Source organism: Macaca nemestrina, chromosome 2 (genome assembly GCF_043159975.1).
Source record: "Macaca nemestrina isolate mMacNem1 chromosome 2, mMacNem.hap1, whole genome shotgun sequence".
Taxonomy (NCBI): domain Eukaryota; kingdom Metazoa; phylum Chordata; class Mammalia; order Primates; family Cercopithecidae; genus Macaca; species Macaca nemestrina.
Genome location: NC_092126.1, coordinates 150,025,728 through 150,049,304, shown reverse-complemented (window position 1 = coordinate 150,049,304; position 23,577 = coordinate 150,025,728). Strand labels below are relative to the sequence as shown.

General features: G+C 48.7%; 1 protein-coding gene across 6 annotated transcripts in view; it reads right to left on the bottom strand.

Annotated features, from left to right (window-relative positions):
- The window catches only part of LOC105477705 (histamine receptor H1), a 130,625-nt gene that overhangs the window by 82,719 nt on the left and 24,329 nt on the right, over positions 1 to 23,577 (bottom strand). Inside the window, exon 2 of one of the 6 annotated variants that reach the window (XM_071092225.1) lies at positions 16,850 to 18,110. The exons of the other annotated variants lie outside the window; for them this stretch is intronic. The gene's annotated coding sequence lies outside the window, so the exon portion shown is untranslated. The remainder of the gene's footprint in view (positions 1 to 16,849; positions 18,111 to 23,577) is intronic. 6 annotated transcript variants of the gene reach the window in all.

The window sequence follows — 23,577 nt, the reverse complement described above, 5'->3', positions numbered from 1 at the left end:
TCCCGGGTTCAAGTGATTTCTCCTGCCTCAGCCTCCTGAATAGCTGGGACTACAGGCGCACACCACCATGCCTGGCTAATTTTTAGTATTTTTAGTAGAGACAGGGTTTCACCAAGTTGGCCAGGCTGGTCTTGAACTCCTGACCTCAGGTGATTCATCCGCCTCGGCCTCCCAAACTACTGGGATTACAGGTGTGAGTCATCACGCCCGACCAAAATTAGCCTGATTCTTTCCCTTGTGCTTGGAAATCATCATCTGGGCATGTTAGGAAAGCGCTTCTCCCACTCCTGATAATGCCTGACCAGATAGGGAAGGCTTTAAGCTCTGAGAATTTATGCCTGTCTGGGAGAAAGCTGACCTCAGACACAAAAGACAGTAGGTTGTGCTCCACTGGCTGTTCTAAGAGAGGAAGCAAGACATTCAGTGGTGAAGAGCTTGGAGATGGACCACCTGCGTTCAGATTCCGCTTCTGCTGCTACTTCTGAGTGGTGCGATTTTAGACAAGTTACTTAACCTCTCGGTGTCTCTATTTCTTCATCTATAAAACGGGGATAATAATAGCACCTGCCTCATAGGTTGTGTGAAGATTAACTGTGTTAATATACGTAAAGGACTTAGAATAGTGCCTGTCAGATATAGTAAGTTTTATGTAACGATTTGCTCTCATTATGTTAGATTTGAGCTGGAGGTAGAAGGTGGGGGCCGGCTGTGGCCAAGACTGGGGGACTTTTAATCCTGTTTTCACTTGGCACCCTCTGCTGAGCACTGGCTCTGTTCATTTACTGTGCCAGGCACTGAAGATGGAGCAGCAAATGAGACACAGTGCCTGACCTTAAGAGGTCCCAGGCATGGAGAAATGGCAAAAACCATCACACTGCCCGCCTCTCTGAGCAGCAGGGACCTGCCATGGGAACAAGATGACCAGTACTTTAAAAAAAAAAAAAAAAAAGTGAGCTTTCCCACAGTCGATTTCATCACAAGCTTATTTGAAATGTCCAGCCTAGAACACGGAAAGGCAAACAGGGCACAAAAAGATGCCCTGGAAATCAAGGAAAGAAGGTCTTCCTTAGCTGTGGGATTCACCCTCATGCACATGCATACTGCTGCCCGGTGGGGCCCATGGGGAGAGCAGGACCAGTTCTGTAATTGTGTTTGCCTAGAGCAGGATTTCTCAACCTCTGTACTACAGGTCCTTTGGGGCAGGAAAATTCTGTGTTGGGGGCTGCCCTGTGCATTGCAGGAGGTTTAGGAGCATCCCTGGCCCCTACCTACTAGTTGCCAGTAGCACCCTCCTTTGCAAGTTCTGACAGCCAAAAACGCCTCCAGACATTGCCAAGTGTCCCTAGGGTCAAGATCACATCTGGCTAACAACAACTGCTTTAGAATCTGAGGTTTCCTGCCAAAGGACACCTCCAGCTGACCCTGCCGCAGTGAGGAAGCAGATCAGCCTGACATAAAGAAGGACAGCCCCAAGGAATCCTTGCCCCCCAAACTCAGCACTGTCTAGGCTGAGGTTGGCCTTGGACATGGTTACATTCCAAGGCTCCTCAGGCCACCACTTTAAAAAGGTGGGACTGAGCTGGGCCTGGATTGCATTAGAAAGTTTCAGCTCTACTGGGTCTAAGAGGTGATGAAAGCATCAGAAATGGCTGGGGGGCAGGGGGAGTGCATCTTCCATTTTCCTCAGGTTCCTCTGTGGTTATCAGAACATTTCTGATATAATAACAATAAATATCAGAAAAGGAAAAAAGAGGGAAAAGTGCTTTATAGGGGTCCTAGGAGATGGAGTATCCCAGGAGGCAAGGTGTGGCAGCAAAAGAGAGGACAGGCACTGGGGCTGGAAAATCCTGGGTTTGAGAGTGATTCTGTCACTTCCTAAACATGAGCCCTTGGAACTTCACCTCTCTGAGTATCCATTTCTACCTCTGTGAAATAAGAACATCTCAGGGCAGTTGGGAGGACTGAACAGGATACGGGCAGGATGCTTTGGGGCAGTGCTTGCCACGCGGGAGAAGCTCCATGCAGACTTGCTGCAGCATCCTCCCTCCCCTCCATTTCACAGATGCATATGCTGAGATGACCTGCCCACAGGCACGCAGCTGGGCTCATTCCAGATGTGCTGAAAACCACTGCTGAAGGCCTGATCAGGAAGTAACTTTCCCTCCCTGGCATGAGTTCCTTCATCCATGAAATGGGTAGATAGGGGAGGGTCAGACTGGATGATATCTGGAGGCTTATATGGCCCTGAAGTTCCATGAATTAAAAGAATGTTCTATTAATGACAACAGCTAATAGCCACCTGATGTATGTTAGGCCCATTACATACTTTGTATTTAATCTAGGAACACAGCAAGTTACAGATGAGGGAACTGAGACCCTATATATCTGATAAGGGGCAATATCCAGAAAATATAAGAATTTTTATAGGCCAGGCATGGTGGCTCACACTTGTAGTCCCAGCACTTTGGGAGGCTGAGGCGGGGTGGATCACGAGGTCACGAGTTGGAGACCAGCCTGGCCAAGATGGCGAAACCCCGTCTCTACTAAAAATACAAAAATTAGCCAGGCGCAGGGGCAGCCACCTGTAATCCCAGCTACTTGGGAGGCTAAGGCAGGAGAATTGCTTGAACCCGGGAGGCGGAGGTTGCAGTGAGCTGAGATCATGTCACTGCACTCTAGCCTGGGCAACAAAGCAAGACTCCGCCTCAAAAAAATAAAAGAAAGAAGTTTTATGCATGAACAGTGGAAAGACAAATTAATTTAAAAATGAGCAAGGGGGCTGGGTGCGGTGGCTCACGCCTGTAATCCCAGCACTTTGAGAGGCCAAGGCAGGCGGATCACGAGGTCAGGAGATTGAGACCATCCTGGCTGACACAGTGAAACCCCGTCTCTACTAAAAATACAAAAAATTAGCCAGGCACAGTGGCGGGCACCTGCAGTCCCAGCTCCTTGGGAGGCTGAGTCAGGAGAATGGCCAGGAGGCGGAGCATTCAGTGGACCGAAATTGCGCCACTGCACCCCAGCCTGGGCGACAGAGCAAGACTCCGTCTCAAAAAAAAAAAAAAAAAAAAAATGAGCAAGGGATCTGAATAGACATTTCTTCAAAGAAGATATATAAATGGTCAATAAGCCCATGAAAAGACACTCAACATCATTAGCCATCAATGCAAATCAAAACCACAATGAGATAGTACTTTCTACACACTAGGGTTGTTAAAATAAAAAAGACAATAAGAAATGTTGGCAAAGTTGTGGAGAAATCAGAACCTTCACACCTTGCTTGTGGCATTGTAAAATGGTCCAGTCACTCTGGAAAACAGGAAATGCCTCAATATGACTCGGAAATTCCACTCCTACATTATACAGACATGAATGATACATTATATATGTATATATCTTTTATTATTACTATGTTTTGGAGACAGGGTCTTGCTCTGTCACCCAGGCTGGAGTGCAGTGGCATGATCATGGCTCACAGCAGCCTCAACCTCCCAGGGTCAGGAGATCCTCCTGCCTCTCAGCCTCCTGAGTGGCTGGGACTACAGGCACATGCCACCACACCTAGCTAATTTTTGTATTTTTTTGTAGAGATGGGATTTTGCCGTATTGCCCAGGCTGGTTTTGAACTCCTGGGCTCAAGCTATCCTCCTGCCTCGGCCTCCCAAAGTGCTGAGATTACAGGCATGAACCTCTGCGCCTGGCTCTGTGTGTGTGTGTGTGTGTGTGTGTGTGTACATATATATATATATATGTGTATATATATATATATGTGTGTGTATATATATATATATGCCTGAGAGAAGTGCATATCCACAGAGAAACTTGTTCATAGCAGCATTATTTATAATAGCCAAAAAGTAGAATCAATCCAAATATCTGTCAACTGATCAATAAATAACCAAAATGTGGTTTATCCATACAATGGAATATTATTCAGCAATAAATAGGAGTAAAGTACCAATACATGCCACAGTGTGGATCAACCTTAAAAACATTATACTAAGTGACGAAAGCCAGTCACAGACACCACATATTGTAGGATTTCATTTGTATGAAATGTCCACAACAGGTAAATCCATTGAGGCAGAAAGTAGACTAGAGGTTGCCAGGGGCTGGAGGTGAGAGTGGTGTAGGACAGGGGTCCCCAACCCCTGGGCTGCGGACCGGTACTGGTCAGTGGCCTGGTAGGAACTGGGCCACACAGCAGAAGATGGGTGGTGGGCAAGCAAGCATTACCACCTGAGCTCTGCCTCCTCTCGGATCAGCAGTGGCATTAGATTATCACAGGAGCTGGAACATTATTGATAACTGCATTGCGAGGGATCTAGGCTGCACGCTCCTTACGAGAATCTAACTAATACCTGGTGATCTGAGGTGGCATAGTTTCATCCCCAAACCATCCCCTTCACCCCCCCATCCATGGAAAAATTGTCTTCCATGAAACTGGTCCCTGGTGCCAAAAAGGTTGGGACTGCTGGTGTAGGAGGAAGTGGAGAGTGAGTGTAATGGCTGGAGGCTTTCTTTCTGAGGTGATGAAAAAGTCCTAAAATTAGATAGTGGTGATGGTTGCACATCTCCATGAACATACTAAAAACCACCAAATTGTACAGTTTAAACAGGTGAATAATATGGTATGTGAATTACATCTTAAGGTCATTTAAAACACAAAAGAGGGCCGGGTGTGGTGGTGCATGCCTGTAATCCCAGCACCTTGGGAGGCTAAGACATGAGGATTGCTTGAGCCCAGGAGTTTGAGACCAGCCTGGGCAACACAGTGAGATCCCATCTCTACAAAAAATCAGCCAGATGTGGTGGTGCATGCCTGTGGTCCCAACTACTGAGGAGGCTAAGGTGGGAGGATCACTTGAGTCCAGGGGATGGAGGCTGCAGTGAACCATGATTGTGCTGCTGTACTCCAGCCTGGGTGGCAGACTGAGACTTTGTCTCTAAAAAAAAAAAAAAAGCCACACACGAACACACGCACAAAAACAATAAACTGAGGCCTAGTGAGGCTGAGACTGACTCAAATAATTGAGTTCAGAATTGAAGTCAGGCACCCCCACTTCCAGGGCGATACCCTTCTGGCTTTCTTTTTAAAATTTTTTTAATTTTAATTTTTTTTTTTTTTTTTTTTTTAAGACGAAGTCTTGCTCTATAGCCCAGGCTGGAATGCAGTGGCACAATCTCGGCTCACAGCAACCTCTGCCTCCTGGGTTCCAGCGATTCTCCAGCCTCCGCCTGCCAAGTAGCTAGGATTATAGGTGTGCACGACCATGCCCAGCTAATTTTTGTATTTTTAGTAGAGACAAGTTTCACTATGTTGGCCAGGCTGGTCTCGAACTCCTGACCTCAGGCGATCTGTCTGCCTCGGCCTCTCAATGTTCTGGGATTACAGGCGTGAGTCACCGTGCCCCGCCTGGCTGACTTTCTTCTGAAAAGAGGGATCATTAAAGGAACTGTGGACCTACTGCATGCCAGGCAGTTTATGTGCACTATTTTACTTAATCTTGCCGACACCTCTAGAAAGTATGAATTCTTAACTCCCAGTTACAAGGCAGAAAGCTGAGGCTCTGAGAGGTGAAGTGATTTACCCAAGTCACCGTCTTAGCTCAGGTTCCCCAGACACCACCCCAGAGACAAGGAACATATGAAGGAAGGGCTCTCGGAGAAAGCAGAAAGGGTCTGGGTGGTGAGTAAAATCCTGCTGGTGGTGAGTCACCCCGCAGGACCCTGAAGTGTAACTCACAGCTTGGAGTTGGCCCAACCAAGGCAAGAGAGGTGGGGTTTCATGCCCTTGGACTCAAAGGCCACAGGGGGGTGGGGTGGAAGGTGGAAATTCTTGGGCATTTCTGAACTCTGTACTTGCAGGCAAAATGGCTCCCAGCCTCACAGCTCCCCGCTTCAGAAAGATCACAGGTGCATGCCTTTGGAAGCAAAGGTACAGCCAGGTTGGAAGAGCTTTAGGCAGAATACTAACACTGTCACCTCCAGGCATCTAACGAGGAAATAAGGGACCTGGGATTTGAAACCACATTTGTCCCCAAAGCCCATCAAGTCCCCAGCCTCTTCAAGAAGGATCATCCATAGGCTAAGCTTGGCAGAAATTCCCAATGTGTGAGTCACAGGGGAGAGGATGATGAGCTAGAACGAGAAGGAAAGAAGGGCTGTGCGCAGCAGTCAGAAGCTGGTGAGGGACCTGAACCCCGGGCCCCAGAGGGGACAAGAGAGGAACAAAGTATGCATGGGATAGAGTGATGGGAGTTGAAGGACGATGACAGGGTTAGGCAAGCAGCACCCTCCCTCCATGGCCTGGATCTAAATGTCATCACACCAGCTCTTCTCTGCTGCTGGAAGCTCTGGGTTGGGAGTGGATGGACCCAGATAACAGAGATGACGGCAGGCTTCATGCCTGTCGGGAAGAAACCCCACCGACGGAACTCTTGGACGAATCTCTTCAGAGGGAGGCGGGGTGGCAGCAAGAACACTCTGACTCCTGCCTTTGTGCCAAGTGAGAATCTGCTGTTTGGAGAGAGGCCATCAACAGATGGTGAATCCCAGGTGACTGTGACCTGCTCCACGTAGTCACTCAGCACAAAGCGTCTGCTCCGTGAGCAACTTAGCAAGCAAAGTGAATTCATTCCATCAAACATTCATTCGTTCTGCATTGATTAATGCCTGGGATGTACTAGGCCAGCACTGTGTTGGGCACTGGAGGGAAGGGGGCTGGAAGCCTTAAGATAAATTGGACAAAGTCTCTGCTCTCAAGGAGCTCAGCCTCTGGCAGGGAAGATAGACACGGCAGGAATCACAGCTCAGGGGGACGAGTGCTGTAGTGAGAGTTACGAATGTGAGTGCAGAAGCCCAGAGGGGAGGACACTCCTTCCCCCTGGAGGAAACGGGGATAATTCACGAATGAGGTGATGTTTGAGTTGGGTCTTGAGGGATGCACAGGAGTTCATCAGCAAAAGAATGAGGGAGGTGCATTTCAAAGGTTACTTGGCTGATGGGCAGTAGGTCTGGGGTTGCAGTTGAGTCCTGGTTATGCGCTAGACACTGCATGACACTATCTCTAGATTCCCATGCCATTAGTCCTTAAAATTACAAGCTTAACTTATTTATTTATTTATTTATTTATTTATTTATTTATTTATTTATTTAAATAGGGTCTCACTCTGTCGTTCAGGCTGGTCTTGAACTCCTGGGCCTCAAGCGATCCTCCCACCTTACTTAGCCTCCCAAAATGCTGGGATTATAGGAGTGAGCCACCGCACCTGACTACAACCTTAATTTTTTTTTTTTTTTTTTTTGAGACAGAGTTTCACTCCATCATTCAGGCTGGAGTGCAGTGGCACAATGTTGTCTCACCAAAATCTCTGCTTCCCAGGTTTAAGCGATTCTCATGCCTCAGCCTCCCCAGTAGTTGGGATTACAGGTGTGTGCCATTACGCCCAGCTAATTTTTGTATTTTTCATAGAGACGGGGTTTCATCATGTTGGCCAGGCCGGTCTCAAACTCCTGAGCTCAAGTGATCCACCCACCTCGGCCTCCCAAAGTGCTGGGATTACCGGCGTGAGTCACCATGCTCAACCTACTATCTTAATTTTTAAAAGTAAAATACGAAACATCTCATTTGGAGTGAGATCGTCCTTTTCAAATTCTATTATTTTATTATTAGCAGCATGACTTTGGGCCTGGCAGAGAGGAGACATGCAATAGTCACTAATTTTTCCTCTCCCCTCCCTAATTCTGATTGGCTGTAGGCTTAGCCCGCCCATTTCCTGAGCCAACCAGAGATACTGGGCACCTTCAGGTCTGCTAGTGGGCCATACCTGGAGCAGTAGCCGGAGCCCTGGAGTTCAGAGTGTGTGTTGGAGGGGTGGGTACCATTGGTGCCCAGCTGCTTCACAAATCCTCAGACCCCACCCCACCCCACGTTAGCCTAGGAGAACGGTGCACAATGGGGCGGGGTGTACCACTTTCCATGAGGCATCTGGAAATAGCGGGAGGGGGCGTTTTGGATAATCACAATGATATGGGGGGCACAACTGGCCTCTGGAGAAGAACTGTCCTTTGTCCTGTCCACCTTTCAAATGTTTCCTGGACTATAGGTGGGTAGAAAATTTTTTTATAATTATCTGAGACCAGAGTCCATCATTCCATTTACCTGTAAACACAAAAACTCATTACACAGTTTTAATCTACTCTGAATTTTCTCTTTTTTTTTTTTTTTGAGACAGGTTCTCACTCTGTCACCCAGGCTGGAGTGCAGTAGTACAATCTCACTGCAGTCTCAACCTCCCAGGGCCCAAGTGATCCTTCTACCTCAGCCTCCCGAGTAGCTGGGACTAGAGGTGTGTACCACTATGCCTGGCTAATTTTGTATATATTTATTTATTTATTTATTTATTTTGGAGAGACAGGGTTTTACCATGTTGCCCAGGCTAGTCTAGAACTCCTGGGCTCAGACAATCTGCCCACCTTGGCCTCCCAAAGTGCTAGGATTACAGGCATTAGCCCGCACACCCAGCCTATTCTGAATTTTCTAAGATTGCTCTGATCATGTAACTTGAAGGAAGATGATACATGGTTTTGTTCGGGGCCTCACCATGGGTTGAGTCCCTTGTTGGTGTTTGAGTTATCAATTCGACATATGTGTGTATCCATCTGCATTTGTAGCTCTGTGTTAACCTGATTCTAGATGTGGTTACAGGCATCTGACTGCTTCAGAAAATCTTCCAATGTAGGCAGCCCAAATACTTACATAGTGAAATATTATTCTTATTTTATTTTATTACAAATGGTTTTCCTTTTATTTCTCCTTTACTGTGTGGTTAGTGTATTAGTATTATGACTACTGTTTTTGGTATTTGTAGGTGGATTATATAATCTATTAACTGCATTTCAGGATGCTGAAGAGGGCTTTGCAAACTATTTGTTATAAAAGGGACACTGGCTTTGAAGGATTCAGACCCACAGCATAAACTATACAACTGGGAACCCATCCCATCCCCCGCTGGGATACAGGCAGGATGGCCTAATGGTCAGAAGACAGAGTTTGGGAGCCAGAAAGACCTAAATCTGAAACCCAGCTCTATTGCTTACCAGCTAAATGACCTGGGGGTATCTGAATAATTTTGCTGATCCTTAACTTCCTCATCTGCAAAATGGGGATAAATACCTACTTTAAAGGGTTGAATGGCACAAGTTAAGTGGTCAGTAGCAGAAGCTGCTATTATCATTATTATTTTTGTTGTTATTTCTTTGAGGAATCCTCCCCAGCTGGGACCCTGAGACCTGACCAACCCTTAGTGTCCCAACCCCAGCCCTGCCCTCCCACTTCCTGTCTACTGTATCCTGGCTCAGCATCCTGTATCACCAAACACTGATGGGGAGAGGGGTCCTGATCCACATGAACCGTGAAAGCAAGACACCCCAAGTGGGAACCTGTTGGATCCAGGCCTGAATCCAGGGTCCATTCTTTTTTTTTTTTTTTTTTTGAGATGGAGTCTTGCTCTGTTGCCCAGGCTGGAGTGCAGTGGCCCACTGCAAGCTCCACCTCCCGGGTTCACATCATTCTCCTGCCTCAGCCTCCCAAGTAGCTGGGACTACAAGCGCCTGCCACCATGCCTGGCTAATTTTTTGTATTTTTTTTAGTAGAGACGGGGTTTCACCATGTTAGCCAGGATGGTCTCGATTTCCTGACCTCATGATCCGCCCACCTCAGCCTCCCAAAGTGCTGGGATTACAGGTGTGAGCCACCGCGCCCGGCCCCAGGGCCCATTGTTTCTTTACTAATGTTGCCCTGGGCAGGAGTGGCGGGGGCAGGGGTGGGGGGAGTCTATTGCCCAACAGCTACCCAGACCCCGCACTGGCTTCCAGCTTCTTTCCACCAGCACTGCTGGGGCCCTGGCATGCCCGGGGCTGAATCCCAAGGCTGTAGGGGCCAGCTGGGAGCAGCCTCCCAGGTTCCAGTCCCTGTGCATGAGGGGCACCTCCAGCCTTCAGAGCACCGGAGACAATTATCTTCCTCCAAGATTAAACATCCATGGACCTAACTCTCAACACGCCACCAGTTTTACAGTCACTGGTATATGAACTTTGGAGTGGAGATTGGGAGTTTCTTTTTGTTTAAGTCATTCCTTTGCCTTTTCACCACAGAAGCTATGTTTTTCTCTTCTCTAAACAAGTCCATGTCAAAAGAAGTACCAACAGGCACCATCTCCTGCCTCCTGGGCCTCTGCATTCAGAGGCCCCAGAAAGACCTTGAGCCATACCTTTGGCAATCAGAGGGAATCAGCTCTGATTCTTCCCATAAGGCTCTGGGAGTCAGCAGAGTTGCTGGCACTGAGAGGGCCTCTTGTACCTTTAGAAGACCTAGGGCTATCTCCTCACACCTCCTGCCCCAGCTGAGTTATTAGAGATCCCTAGAAGGTAAGCCATGGAATCTGGTCTTGATCAAGTGCTAGCAGGTATTACTGAGATGATGCACACATGATGCTTCCCTAAAGAGCTTCACAGTCTAGCTGGGGAGACAGTCACATAACAGATAACTACAGTTCAATATGGTACATATTGATTGTGAGGTTTCTACTGAGGTTGTGGGCCTTGAGGGTTGTGGGAATGGTCCACTAATTCTGCCTGGGCAAGATGTGAAGGCTTCTGAGAAGTTAACATTGGAATGGGGTATTGAAGGATGAGTAGGAGTTTTCCCAGGGCTGAGCTAGATCTTCAAGCCCTACCTCGCCCCTAGCCCTACAATTCTGGTGTGGTTATCCCATGCCTGAATGGCAGTCTTGCGGGAAGAGGAAATGAAGAAAGAACTGAGGCTGAAACACAACTCTTTACACCTAGAAGAATCTGTTTGGACTGAATCCTGATACATTGGCCTCCCCAAACTGTTTCCAAACACAAAATCAGTATTTCTCTAAGTGAGTCCCACAGAAGATGAATTCATCAGGAAATTCCTCTATGTTATATGAAAAAAGGGACTCCAAGATAAAATAAATTCACAAACATTGAGTTCAGTCAAACAGATTTTACTGCAGGACTTCTCAGAGCTGTTAAGAGTAAAACAAAAACTGATTTTATATATTTTAATTTGTATATTTAAAATACATTTTTATAAAGGATAATCTAATAATAAATATCAAAAATATAATTATTAGCCGGGCATGGTGGCGGGCACCTGTAGTCCCAGCTACTTGGATGCTGAGGCAGGAGAATGGCGTGAACCCGGGAGGCGGAGCTTTCAGTGAGCCATGATCGTGCCACTGCACTCCAGCCTGGGTGACAGAGCGAGACTCCGTCTCAAAAAACAAAACAAAACCCATATATATGTGTATATATATGTATGTGTGTGTATATGTATATATAATTATTATTTGACAGCTACCCTTTCTTGACTATTTCCTAATGTGCCAGACATATGCTATGTATTACGTCAGTAATTATCGTAGCTTTATTTCATCAGCATGATCATTATTCCCATTTTACAGACAAGGAGAATGAATCAACCCAAGAAAAGTTCATTTTCTAAGATCATACAGTAAATGGTGGAGCTGAGATTCAAAGCCAGGTACTGTCTGACCCAAAGTCCCCACCCTTTACTAAGTATGGCAAGTCCCTAAGAAGGGCATATGATATTCAGCATTTCCAAGCTTATTCAGCCAGGGAACCTCTTCATCCAGGGCCCCACGGAGGGACTTTGGGAAACACTGCTCTAGTTGGCTCCCAGAAGATTCACCAAAAGTCACAAAAGTATTTTCAAGGCCTTGCTTCTTTTTCTTCCCCTTCTCAGCTGGGTCTGGGGGTCCTGAGTCCCCAGGGGCTGGTGTAGGCATGAGGAGGGGTTGCCAGGAGAGGTCGAGATTCTAGCAAGCAGCTCCCAAATTGTTCAGATCTAAATAGATGACTTCATGGGTCACATATGACCCATAGAGAGTTCCAATTTCTATTCTCAGTTCTAAATTGTTGCTTTAAGCTTATCTGCTGCGTGAGTGTTCAGCAGATGAAACAGAAAATGAATTCAGAATTCCTGAAGCCACTGTCTGCTTAGTAGAAGAAAGCAGGGGCCCTCTGAGGGCTGGGGCAGTGTGACCTAACAGGCCCACTGCCCAGACCCAGGCCTTATCTTTCCCACTTGGGCCCCTGCACCTCCACCCTGAGATCTCCAGACTCTCATGGCCACTCCCTCATTGCTGGCAGAGTGGTGTCTAAATAAACAACATTGAACCTGACACTCCCTTCCTCAGAATTCTTCACTTGTTCTCTGGTGCCCTGGCAAAAATCCAAAACACTTGGCCTGGTTTACAAGGTCTTTGGAGATTGGGGAGACTGTGTCATCATTTTCCCTTTCTCAAGAGAACACAAATGAACAAACATAGGCTGTGACACAAGTGATACCACACAAGGTCTAGGTGCCCTGTTCTTGAAGATAAATCAGCTCATAGAAGCAGCCAAATAGCACCTACAAAATCCCCTGCGCAAATATATTTTCTCTGGAGACCATAACACGGAACAGAGAAAAATGTTTTCCCCTTACTGAGTAAGCAAGCAAGTTGAGTTTAGATATCCCACTTCATCCTGCTTCCGATGAGACAACAGAGATAGGGACACGTGTCACCAAGGAACCCAGGGAGGTAATAAAAGGGTTCAGACATCTTTTGAGAGCAGTCCCAGAGTTGAGGGAGTCCCTTCCTAGTCTTCTAAGACCAATGACACATGGTTATTCAGGGGTCCTGGACTGCTTGAAGAGTGAGAAGTTCATCGTTGCCAGGATGCCAGAGGCAGATGTCTCAATGCTTCTTGGCATTGCATGGGTTAGCCCAGTGCATTTCAGTCTGTAAGGCAGGAGCTTGTTAAAATGTAGATTCTGATTCTGCAGGTCCAGGGTGGAGCCTGGGACTCTGCATTTCTTAAAGAAAGCTCCTGAGTCACATTGGTGCAGCGGGGGCCACTGCATGATGAGCAAGATCCCAGAGAATGAATGGGCAGTCAAAACCCTGCAACCCTGGCCAGGCACCATAGCTTATGCCCGTAATCCCAGCACTTTGGGAGGCCAAGGTAGGTGGATCACTTGAGGTCAGGAGTTTGAGACCAGCCTGGCCAACATGGTGAAACCCTGTCCCTACTAAAAATACAACATTAGCCAGGTGTGGTAGTGCACACCTGTAGTCCTGGCTACTTGGGGGGCTGAGGCACGAGAATTGCTTGAACCCGGGTGTGGGAGGTTACACTGAGCTGAGATCACGCCACTGCACTGCAGCCTGGGCAACAGAGTGAGACTCTGTCTCAGAAAAAAAAAAAAAGAAATAACAAGAAAAAACCCTAAAACCCTGCAACTCCTTTTGGTCTTCTGGTGTCCCTTAAGCAGACTCATTTCGATGAAGAGATTCTAGGTTAGAAAAAGACAGGGAGGTAGGCAATCCCTAACTATGAAAGGTCCTCCAACAATATGACCCTGCTTATATCTCTAGTTTGTTCATCTCCCACAACCCTGCCCTTAACCTTCACTTCATGCTTGACTTTAACCTATCTCCTCACGGCCTCCTGCACACACCATCCTTTTTCAGACCACTGTACTCTTCTCAGCGATACCTCCTGCCTGAAAGCCCTTCTCACCTTACTTAACTGAATTAAATCCTATTCCTCTTTGAAATGTTCCTGGCATACCTCCTCCTCCAGGGGACTTTCCCAGGGTCTTCGGGCTGAGATAAGTGCTCCCTGCCAACTTCTGTGTGCTCATAACCCTTGTGTTCATCTGACTATGATACTTACCTTGAATTCTGGCTCTGCCACTGACTGGCTGTGTGACTCTGAGATGTCCCTTCCCCTCTCTGTGCCTTGATCTCCTTATCTGTGGAATAGGATCATAGTGGGCTCCTCGCCTACACTGCCTGTTACGGGTCTGCCTTCCCCACCAGGCCGCAGGTTCAAAAGCACGGAGCATGCTTTGTCCCCATTTATCTTCCCACTGCCCAGTGTGGGGTGTGGCACACAGTAGGTGCACAAATAAATGTGTGGCAAGCTTATCCAAAGCTGGCGACATCTCCAAGGGAAGAGTTTAGCAGCCTCTTTCCATCTCTAAGAGAAATGACTTAATTTTATAAACAAAGCATGTTTGCAGTTTGCTTTTCTGCTTCCTTCTTTGTTCCTGAGTTTTAAAAAGGCATGAAATGACAATCATGATACTACAGTCTGCAGGAGCTTGGCCTGGGCTAAATCATGAAAAGCAGCTCCAGTGTTCAACCCCTTGAACAGATCAAAACACTGAGACTTAGAGGGGTCATTCACCTGTCACACAGCTCGTTCGTGGTGGCAGAGCAGGGATTCCAACTCAGCTCTGGGCTGCTCCAAGCCACCCTTCTGTTGAGTTCTGGGGCCTGCAAAGCTGGAATCTGCATTCCTAGTGAGGGAGGCGGGCCTAACAAGGGTTGCACACTGTGGGGAGGAGGAGACAGTAAGAGTTGCGGGATGGGGTCCCAGAGGGCTGGGGCATGGAGAAAGGGCATGGGACCCTTTTCTAAGGATGAGGTGTCAAAAGCGGATCTAGTTATTGAAGGACACCTGGATGAGGAAGAGGAAGACCGGGTCCAAACCCCAAACAGTTCTTGTCTGCAAGACAGCAACTCACGTGAATACTGAATCACAAAAGTAGCCGGAAGGCTCATCAGCTTCGTCTTGATGGAGATGGGATGGGGAGCTTTATCAAAGGGAAATAGAATGTATTGCCTCTTGAAGAGTGCAGAAAGAAGAGCCAATGGACGAGGATTTCTAGAATGAGTCACAGCCGGGCTTCAGCCTGCCCAAGCCTCATAGGGGGTGCTCCCTACCCCACACTCCCTGTAGGAACAAAGGCCCCAACCAGCCTTTGTCCCTTCCATTACTTTGTCTTCCCACCCCCACTCTGTGCTCTGAGCCCTCCCTGTTATAGTGAGCTGGATAAGGTGGGCTGGGGTGTGAGCGATGGAATGATGGCCCCTCCTCACTCCTCCAGGCCTCTCCTACTTCCCCCATCTCTTCGTTTCCATGACAGCAGCTGGCAATGAGGCGTCTACTTCAAACTGCTGGCAGGGATGCCATGCAGGAGCCTGAGACATAGGCCTGGGGGTGAGGGACGGGAGCTCCTATCCGTTAAGCACCCACATATGGGTTATGTCTGACGCTACATCCATCACCTCCCTTACTCCTCACCCCCACCAGGCGAGGAGCCCAGTATGATCCTATTCCACAGATGAGAAGACTGAGGCACAGAGAGAAGGGACGTGCTCAGAGTCACACAGACAATCAGTGGCAGAGCCATGATTCAAACTCAGATTCCTGCAGACCTCAAGCCCAGGCTTCTAATCACTACACCACCCTGCCCTGTGGCTAGGGGTCAGTTGTTCAGGCCTGAGCTCAGCTCCTTCCTGCAGGCCTGTGGGTAAATCCCTGCATTCCTCCATGTTCTACAAAATGGGACTGGAAGTCCCATTGCTCTGCGGGGCTGTGGGGATTTAAATAAGTTGGAGAAAACCCCAGGCTCCTGGTTGGAGCTCAGTAAACGGGTCTCTCCCTTCATTTCCAACCAGAGAGAGCTCACTCCTGGGTTCCTGGATGGGGTATGGCTAGGGGGTGGCCCAAATCCATGGGGCACACCGCATATTAGAGGAGTTCTTTACATACAGCCTGCACCCCCAGTCCCAGAGTTCCTCACAAGCAGGAGCACCTCTCATCATTGTGTGTCCGCTTTGTGCCAGGAGTCCTGCTAGGGCCCTGCATGCTCACTGCCGCCCCAGGATGCAGACACAATGATTACGCTTATGTTATAGATGAGGCAACCCACTGTGGCACCGTGCGGCAGGAGTGCCTGCGTCCACCGGGGTGACTGGGGGCAAGTGCATCAGAGAGATGTCCCTTATGCTCAGTCATGCCTTTGAAACAGACCTGGAAGCTCTTAGTTTCTCACCGCCTCCACATTGTACCCTGGCCTAGGCCCCTGCCGTCCTGGCTTGGACAGCACTGGCCTCCGGTAGGGTCCCCCGCTTCCTCTGTGCGTCCACACATCCCATTGTATCCTTGCAGGCTGAGAACCCTGAGGCTCTCAGTGTCTTCTGAATAAGAGCCAAGTCCTCCTAGTGGCCGACAATGCCCTCCATGTCTGGCCCTGTGACCTCTGACCTCATCTCCTGCACTCACCCTCACTCACTGCACCCAGCCCCTCTGGTCTCCTCACTCTTTCTGGAACATTCCAAACTCCTTCTAGCCGGGCCTTGCTGTCCCCTTTGCCCAGAATGCTTTCCCCTGAGATACGGGCATGCATGCTTCAATCCTCCCTTGACTCAAACGTCGCCCATCCCACCCTACATAGAAGGACCCCTCCCATTCTTCTACATGCTGTTTGCTCATCTTTACCACTGCATTTCTCCTCACACCTTGATTCCTCTCCTGCATGTCCCTCTGCTGAAATGGAAGCCCTAAGAAGGCAGGCTCTCCCTCCTTGTTCATCTTTGTATCTCAGCACCCAGAACAATCCCTGACACCTATTGGGTAGAGAAAATATTAACTGTTGATAAATACTTGTCAAGTGAATGGGCAAGGCCTGCTGGGCTCCAAGTCTCCCTCTGAGGAGAGCTGAGCACGTGATATCATGACCCCGTTACTGAGGACTGGACTGCCCATGAGCACCTGCCCAAACACAGTCATTCACAGGCTACTGACAGGCAGCCTACAGCAACATTTCCAGCGAAGTGCATACTGGCTGACTAAACTAAACAAATTCCCTCTTAGGAGGCTGAATGTGAAACATACAGGGAGGTAACAGCTGATTGGGCTCAGGGGCAGAAATCAAAAACCATGAGGCTGCACAAACCATGAACTACAGATGTCACAGGCCTGGAGAATCCGGGGACAGCAGATGTCACAGGCCTGGAGAATCCGGGGACAGCAGATGTCACGGGCCTAGAGAATCCGGAGACAGATGTCACAGGCCGGGAGAATCCAGAGGACAGCAGATGTCATGGGCCTGGAGAATGTGGGGACAGCAGATGTCACAGGCCGGGAGAATCCAGGGGACAGCAGATGTCAAGGGCCTGGAGAAGCCAGGGGACAGCAGATGTCATGAGCCTGGAGAAGCCAGGGGACAGCAGATGTCAAGGGCCTGGAGAAGCCAGGGGACAGCAGATGTTATGGGCCTGGAGAATCCAGGGACAGCAGATGTCACGGGCCTGGAGAAGCCAGGGGACAGCGGATGTCACGGGCCTAGAGAATCCAGGGACAGGGGATGTAATGGGCCAGGAGAATCCAGGGGACAGCAGATGTCATGGGCTGGGAGAATCCAAGGGACAAATGTCACGGGCCTGGATAATCCAAGGACAGCAGATGTCACAGGCCTGGAGAATCCAGGGGACAGAAGATGTCATGGGCCTGGAAAATCGGGAGACAGCAGATGTCACAGGCCTGGAAAATCGGAGGACAGCAGACGTCACGGGCCTGGAGAATCCAGGGACAGCAGACATCACGGGCGTGGAGAACCGGCGGACAGCAGACGTCACGGGCGTGGAGAACCGGCGGACAGCAGACATCATGGGCCGGGAGAAGCCAGGGGACAGCAGACGTCACGGGCCTGGAGAAGCCAGGGGACAGCAGACGTCACGGGCCGGGAGAATCCAGGGGACAGCAGACGTCACGGGCCTGGAGAATCCAGGGGACAGCGGACGTCACGGGCCTGGAGAATCCAGGGGACAGCGGACGTCACGGACCTGGAGAATCCAGGGGACAGCGGACGTCACGGGCCTGGAGAATCCAGGGGACAGCGGACGTCACCGGCCGGGAGAATCCAGGGGACGGCGGACGTCACAGGCCTGGAGAATCCAGGGGACGGCAGATGTCACGGGCCTGGAGAAGCCAGGGGGCAGCAGATGTCATAGTGTGGCAAATCCAGGGGACAGCAGATGTCATGGGCCTGGAGAATCCAGGGGACAGCAGATGTCATGGGACTAGAGAATCCAAGGGACAGCAGATGTCACAGGCCTGGAGAATCCAGGGGGCAGCAGATATCACAGCCTGGACAATCCAGGTGACAGCAGATGTTGTGGGCCTGGAGAAGCCAGGGGACAGTAGATGTCATGGGCCTGGAGAATGCAGGGGACAGCAGATGTCACGGGCCTGGAGAAGCCAGGGGGCAGCAGATGTCACAGGCCTGGAGAATCCAGGGGACAGCAGATGTTGTGGGCCTGGAGAAGCCAGGGGACAGCAGATGTCATGGGCCTGGAGAATGCAGGGGACAGCAGATGTCACAGGCCTAGAGAAGCCAAGGGGCAGCAGATGTCACAGGCCTAGAGAATCCAGGGCATAGCAGATATCACAGGCCTAGAGAATCCAGGGGACAGCAGATGTCGCAGGCCTGGAGAAGCCAGAAAGTAGAATGTAGGCCTCACCAGGGCAGGAATGCTTGTCCCTTCTGTTCTGCAGGAATCCCATGTGCCTAGAGAAGCACCTCATACACCGGAGGTGCTCAATAGATGTTGTTGAATGAATGGTGGAGTGGAGAAGAGAGGAGAATTATTTGGTATGTGCATGAACAGGGGAACTTGGGAAGAGCATTTCTCCCCTTCTTGTCTTTCTTTTTCAGTAGCTTCATGGGGTAAAAATTCACATATTTTAGCACTCACTCATGTTGTTACGTATATTTTATCACAATTTAAAAATACCCCAGAATTCACTTGTTTTAAGTCTACAACTCAATGGTGCCATGGGGTTTGTGCGGGCTGAGAAGGTGGGAGCATATGTGAGCAGTGATGAGGATGCACAAGATGTGTCTGGGAAGGGCTGGTTGCCCAGTGTGGAGGGCCCAGGGTGCAGAGAGCCTATGGGTCCTGATTAGGGCCAAGATGCAGATCATCATAGTCCTGACCTCACAAGGTTGTTTAGGGGAGCAAAGGAAGCGACAAATATAAAGTTCTCAGCACAAAGCCCAACACACAGGAGACGCTCAATATACACCATTATTCCCTTTCTCCGTGTTAAGCGATGCCAAGAAAACTTGGGAGGGCAATATTACAAACTAATAAGCACAGAAGCCGAGATCAGCTCCAAATTGCAGTGTTTTCAAAGTAACATTTAGTGCACAGATAGACACACAGCTCTGTGTCTGGGATGAAAGGAAGTAAAACGCATTCATCAGAAAAATGCTTGATTCCGGAGAGAGGTTTCTCCTAGTGACCAATGCAGAGAAAGCCCTCTGTATTCAGAGCTGGCACAGTGAGGTCACCGTAACGATTCTTGGCACTGATGGGGCAACCCGGCCCAATGTCAGTTCCAAACCTTGAATGTTCAAATCCCTGAAACTTCCTCAAAATTTGTATTTCAATCTACAGAGCTAATCGTTCATTTGCTTTTTCTTCTCTTCTTGCATGTGCATAAAAAACCCCTAAATCTCCGGGTATGAGGGAGCACTCAATATCAGAAACTCAAGGATTAGTTTTGGGACTCATTCCTGTTATCCAGCCTGGAACTCAGGAAAAAGGATATATGCCAGGTACCTAGAAATAGGCACTTTTGACATTTACAGGTGGAGGGAATTAACGGATGATTGCAATGTGAGATAACAAGCAGAGAATGAGGAGGATTACAAAATGCTGGACTATTGCCCCAAATGTTTCAGGCAGCTAGCATCATACCTTGATGGGCTTTGTGGCACAGTGTAAAGGAGTCAAGGATCTCCATTTCAACTTTGCTACTTATAAGCTGTGTGACTTTAGGCGAGTCACTTAGCCTCTCTGAGACTCTTAGCACTGTGCTTTCTCATATGAGAATGTCACATCCTGCTTTGTTGTTACTGGCCTAGCAGCTGTCTTCTTCACTTCTGTCACCTGTAAGGGCAGTAGCTATCTGTCCCAGCATCCCTACCGCACGGCACATGATCACCATGAACAGACTCCAACTCCTGTTTTACTTTCCTGCACCTTGCTGCTGGGACCCTTCCCTGTTGGGTGTGGCAAGCAGTTCAAGTTCATTCAGTTCAGCACCAAGAAATTCAGTGAGAACTTGTTCTTCGGCGGGTCACTGCTCAAAAGGCCTGCGTCTGCATCTGACCCGGGAGTGAACTGCACTGCTGTTTCTGTTTCCAGCTGATTCAAGGACTCAGTAAAGGAAGTAGGGTTGACAGAATGGGTTCCATTGAATTGGAGAAGCTATACATTTTCTATTCCCGCAAGAACTGGAGTAACTTCTATTAATATCCAGTTATCACAATGCTCAACACCATCTACATCTGTAGCCCTACGTGGCAGAGAAAAAGTAGGCATGCAAGAGGAAATAGTTTATCTTTGTGTACAAGATTTTTAAAAAAACAAAACAAAACAAAAAAAACACCTTCAATTTCCATCTCTCGAGGAGTTTCCAGCCTGGTGGTAGATACAGGTAAACCAGGTATTTATTTTACATCCTGATGAGTGCACGGTGTCATGGAAGCATCTAACCCAGCCTGGGGGATAAGGATTTAAATGAAAGAAGCAACACTGTCCCTCAATCCATCCCTTCCTTCTTCATGCCCACCCTATCACATCTCCTTTCCCTGCTTTACACAGAACATTCCTTTGGCCCCTGCCCACCTTGAGCATCTTAATTACTTCCTGTTAACCTCTCTGTCACTCTCTAAGGCATGGCCAGCCCCGGCTGTGTGCTCCTTCTGGAGCATCCCTTTCTACCTGTGTGCCTTGGCTCAGGCCATCCCCTATACCTGGCTGTCTTCCCTCCACGTCTTTACCCATTGATCCCTCATGTTTCAAAGTCCTGCTCATTCATTCATTCATTCATTCATTCATTCAACAAGTATCTCCAGAGGGTGCACTATGTTCCTCACACATCGATGGATACCAAGGATATGGAGGGAAATCAGTTACAGCCTATGTCCTCAAACTGCTCACAGCCACGGGGGGACCGATGGTGACAATAAGGACATGTATGGAAGATGTGAGTCTGGGGATGCTGTAAGGCCAGAGAAGGATCCTAATTCAGCCTTAGGGGTGGGGGGTGTTCAGGGAAGACTTCCTGGAAGAGAATACCTCTGAGTCCTGAAGAATGAGGTGAAAAGAGAGAGAGGTATATATAAATACATGAGAACACATATAATCATAGGCATCAATGTGACCTATGATTATATGTGTTCACATGTACTTATATGGTAATGTAATAACTAGTGTTTATTGGATGCTGCTAGGAGCAGCACTGGACTAGCACATTTGATATATTAACTTTATAGGGGTGAGGACTATTATTCCCATTTCACAGATGAGGAAGTTGAGGCACAGAGAAATTCAGAACTTGCTCCTGGTCATACAGTGACTAAGTGGTAGAGCTTGGGTTCAGTCTCATTGTAGCCTCCAAGCTCGTGTTTTGACCACTGTGCTCTGCCTTCTGAGACTGGCCAGGTCATTCTGCCACTTGCTCTTGTCCAATGCATTTATCACGGTCATCTTTCCAGATGGTACAATTCAGCTTTCCTTCTACTTAATGGCTGCAGAGGATGTCACTGGATTTTGAGCAGGAAAGTGAAACAGTCAGATCTGTCCCTGGGAAAGGGACCTCTGGGGATAGGAGGGGGCTGCCTGGAGATAGAGAAGCCTGTGTTGGGGGTGCAGAAGGAGGAGGAGGCCTACGTTGAGGCTGGGATGGGGAGATGCACAGTGGGGAGGAGCTCGGGAAACACGGCGGTGCAGCGGGATGCAGCAGTGACCACCTCTAAGGTGATCAGAAGGGCAAGAAGGCAGTGGGGGAGGCTGTCTCAGGATCTCCTTCCCAACTAGACCTCTTCCAGGTCTGCACGTTTTAATTCCCCCTAAGCATGCTCCAGCTAGCACTTCCAATTAAGAGCAAGTGAGCAGCAGCTTCAGCTCCACTAAGATGTGCAGATGTGGTGGTGCCTGTGGAATTCTTAATTCTTTGAATAATCTTTGCCTAGGAGGGTCACATCTATTTTACAAAAAACAAAACAAAACAAAACCCAAGAATAACCACAAATTACCCAAGACACTGCTTTAACTCTGCCTCCTCATAACAGCCCATCCAGCCTCACCACACACAGCCACCTGTCCAGTCCTACACATGGACTCCACACCCATCTCAATCTATCTGTTTCTCTCCTTGGCCACTGCCAGTCCAAGTGGCTCTCCTCTCCCATCTGGATGACGGCAGTAGCCTCGTTCCTGGTCTCCCCAGTCACACTCTAGCATAAGTTACTCCCTGGCTCTAGCCTCAGTTGTCTCATCTATAAAACGGGCACATGAATGTGCATCTCGTAGAGCTGTTGAGGACTGGGTGACATCACAGATGGAAAGCCCTGGAGTGCTTTCTCAACAGATAGTAGTTCATCAGTCATCAGGACAGGAGGGTCAGAAAGGTCAGGGACTCTATTTCTCCCATACCCTGCTGGTCCAGATAATAGCAGGTGCTAGGGACCTCTGGATCACCCCAACACCCTTGCCCGTACTCACACACCAAGGAGAGGAAAATGCTTCTTGCCCATTCCTCATATATCCTGCCACTCGATGGGAGCATCATCACCTTATAACCCAGGTTTCTCTCCAGCTCCTCATTGGCTCCTCCCCTGGTTCCCTGCATGGTGACCATATCTATGAATGAATCTGAGAGATGAAATAGGTTAAGTATAACTCAGCCCCTTCTTTTGGGAGCCAGTGTGCCTGCAGGGAGCATGCGTCCTTTCCACTCTCTCCCAGGAAGGACAGGGAGGGGCCACCTCCTGCAGAGCCCAGCACTGCCTGTACCTGAGTGGGCAACTCAGCCCATCCTGGCCTTCAGCGTTTACAAGCCCACACACTCCACTGTCACTCTGATTAGTAATAACCATGACATTTTGTTCTCCGGCTGCCTGGTCTTGCCTTTTGTCTTCATTCTCTATTGGTACAGAGCTCAGGCTGGGCAGAGGAGTGCTATTTATCAGCCCTTCCCACCGCCACCTACAGGAGAGACCAGTGGGAGAAAACTCCATCTTGAGTTCCTGACTTGTTAATGGAGGTTTTCAAGGCTTGGTGAAACCCAGTGCTGTGAGAATCAATCAATAAACAACTGAAAAATATTTACTGAGCTCCTGATACAACAGGGAAAATAACTTATCCTTGCCCAGTGTTTCTTACCACTTTCAAGATGCCTGGAAAGCCGTTCCATTCAAAGGTCTGTGAGTGCCATGAAGTGCCAGGCGCTGTGTTATGAATGCAGACCCTACCAGAGGCCCATGTTAGGCTCATCAGGGTGGCCCCACCACTCAAGCAGCCAGACGCCAAGGACAGAGGAAAGAAAACCAGGCTTCCAATATGAGCCTGGGATCAACAATCACCTCCACAGACTCTCCAGACCACAGGTGTGGGCTGGTGGTGGAATTGTGCCTCACCTGGGCCAAGGGGAAGGGGCAGCAGGATGTACTTATTTAATGATGATTAGTGATTCTCTCCAGGAACAAAGAAAAGCTAGCAAGCAAATAAAAGGAACACTCTTGAAATAGCAAACCAAGTGAAAATTGCCTGGAAAAGTTTGAAAGAAATGGAAAAAGAAGGGAAGCAGATGCCTTTGTTAGCTATTAAA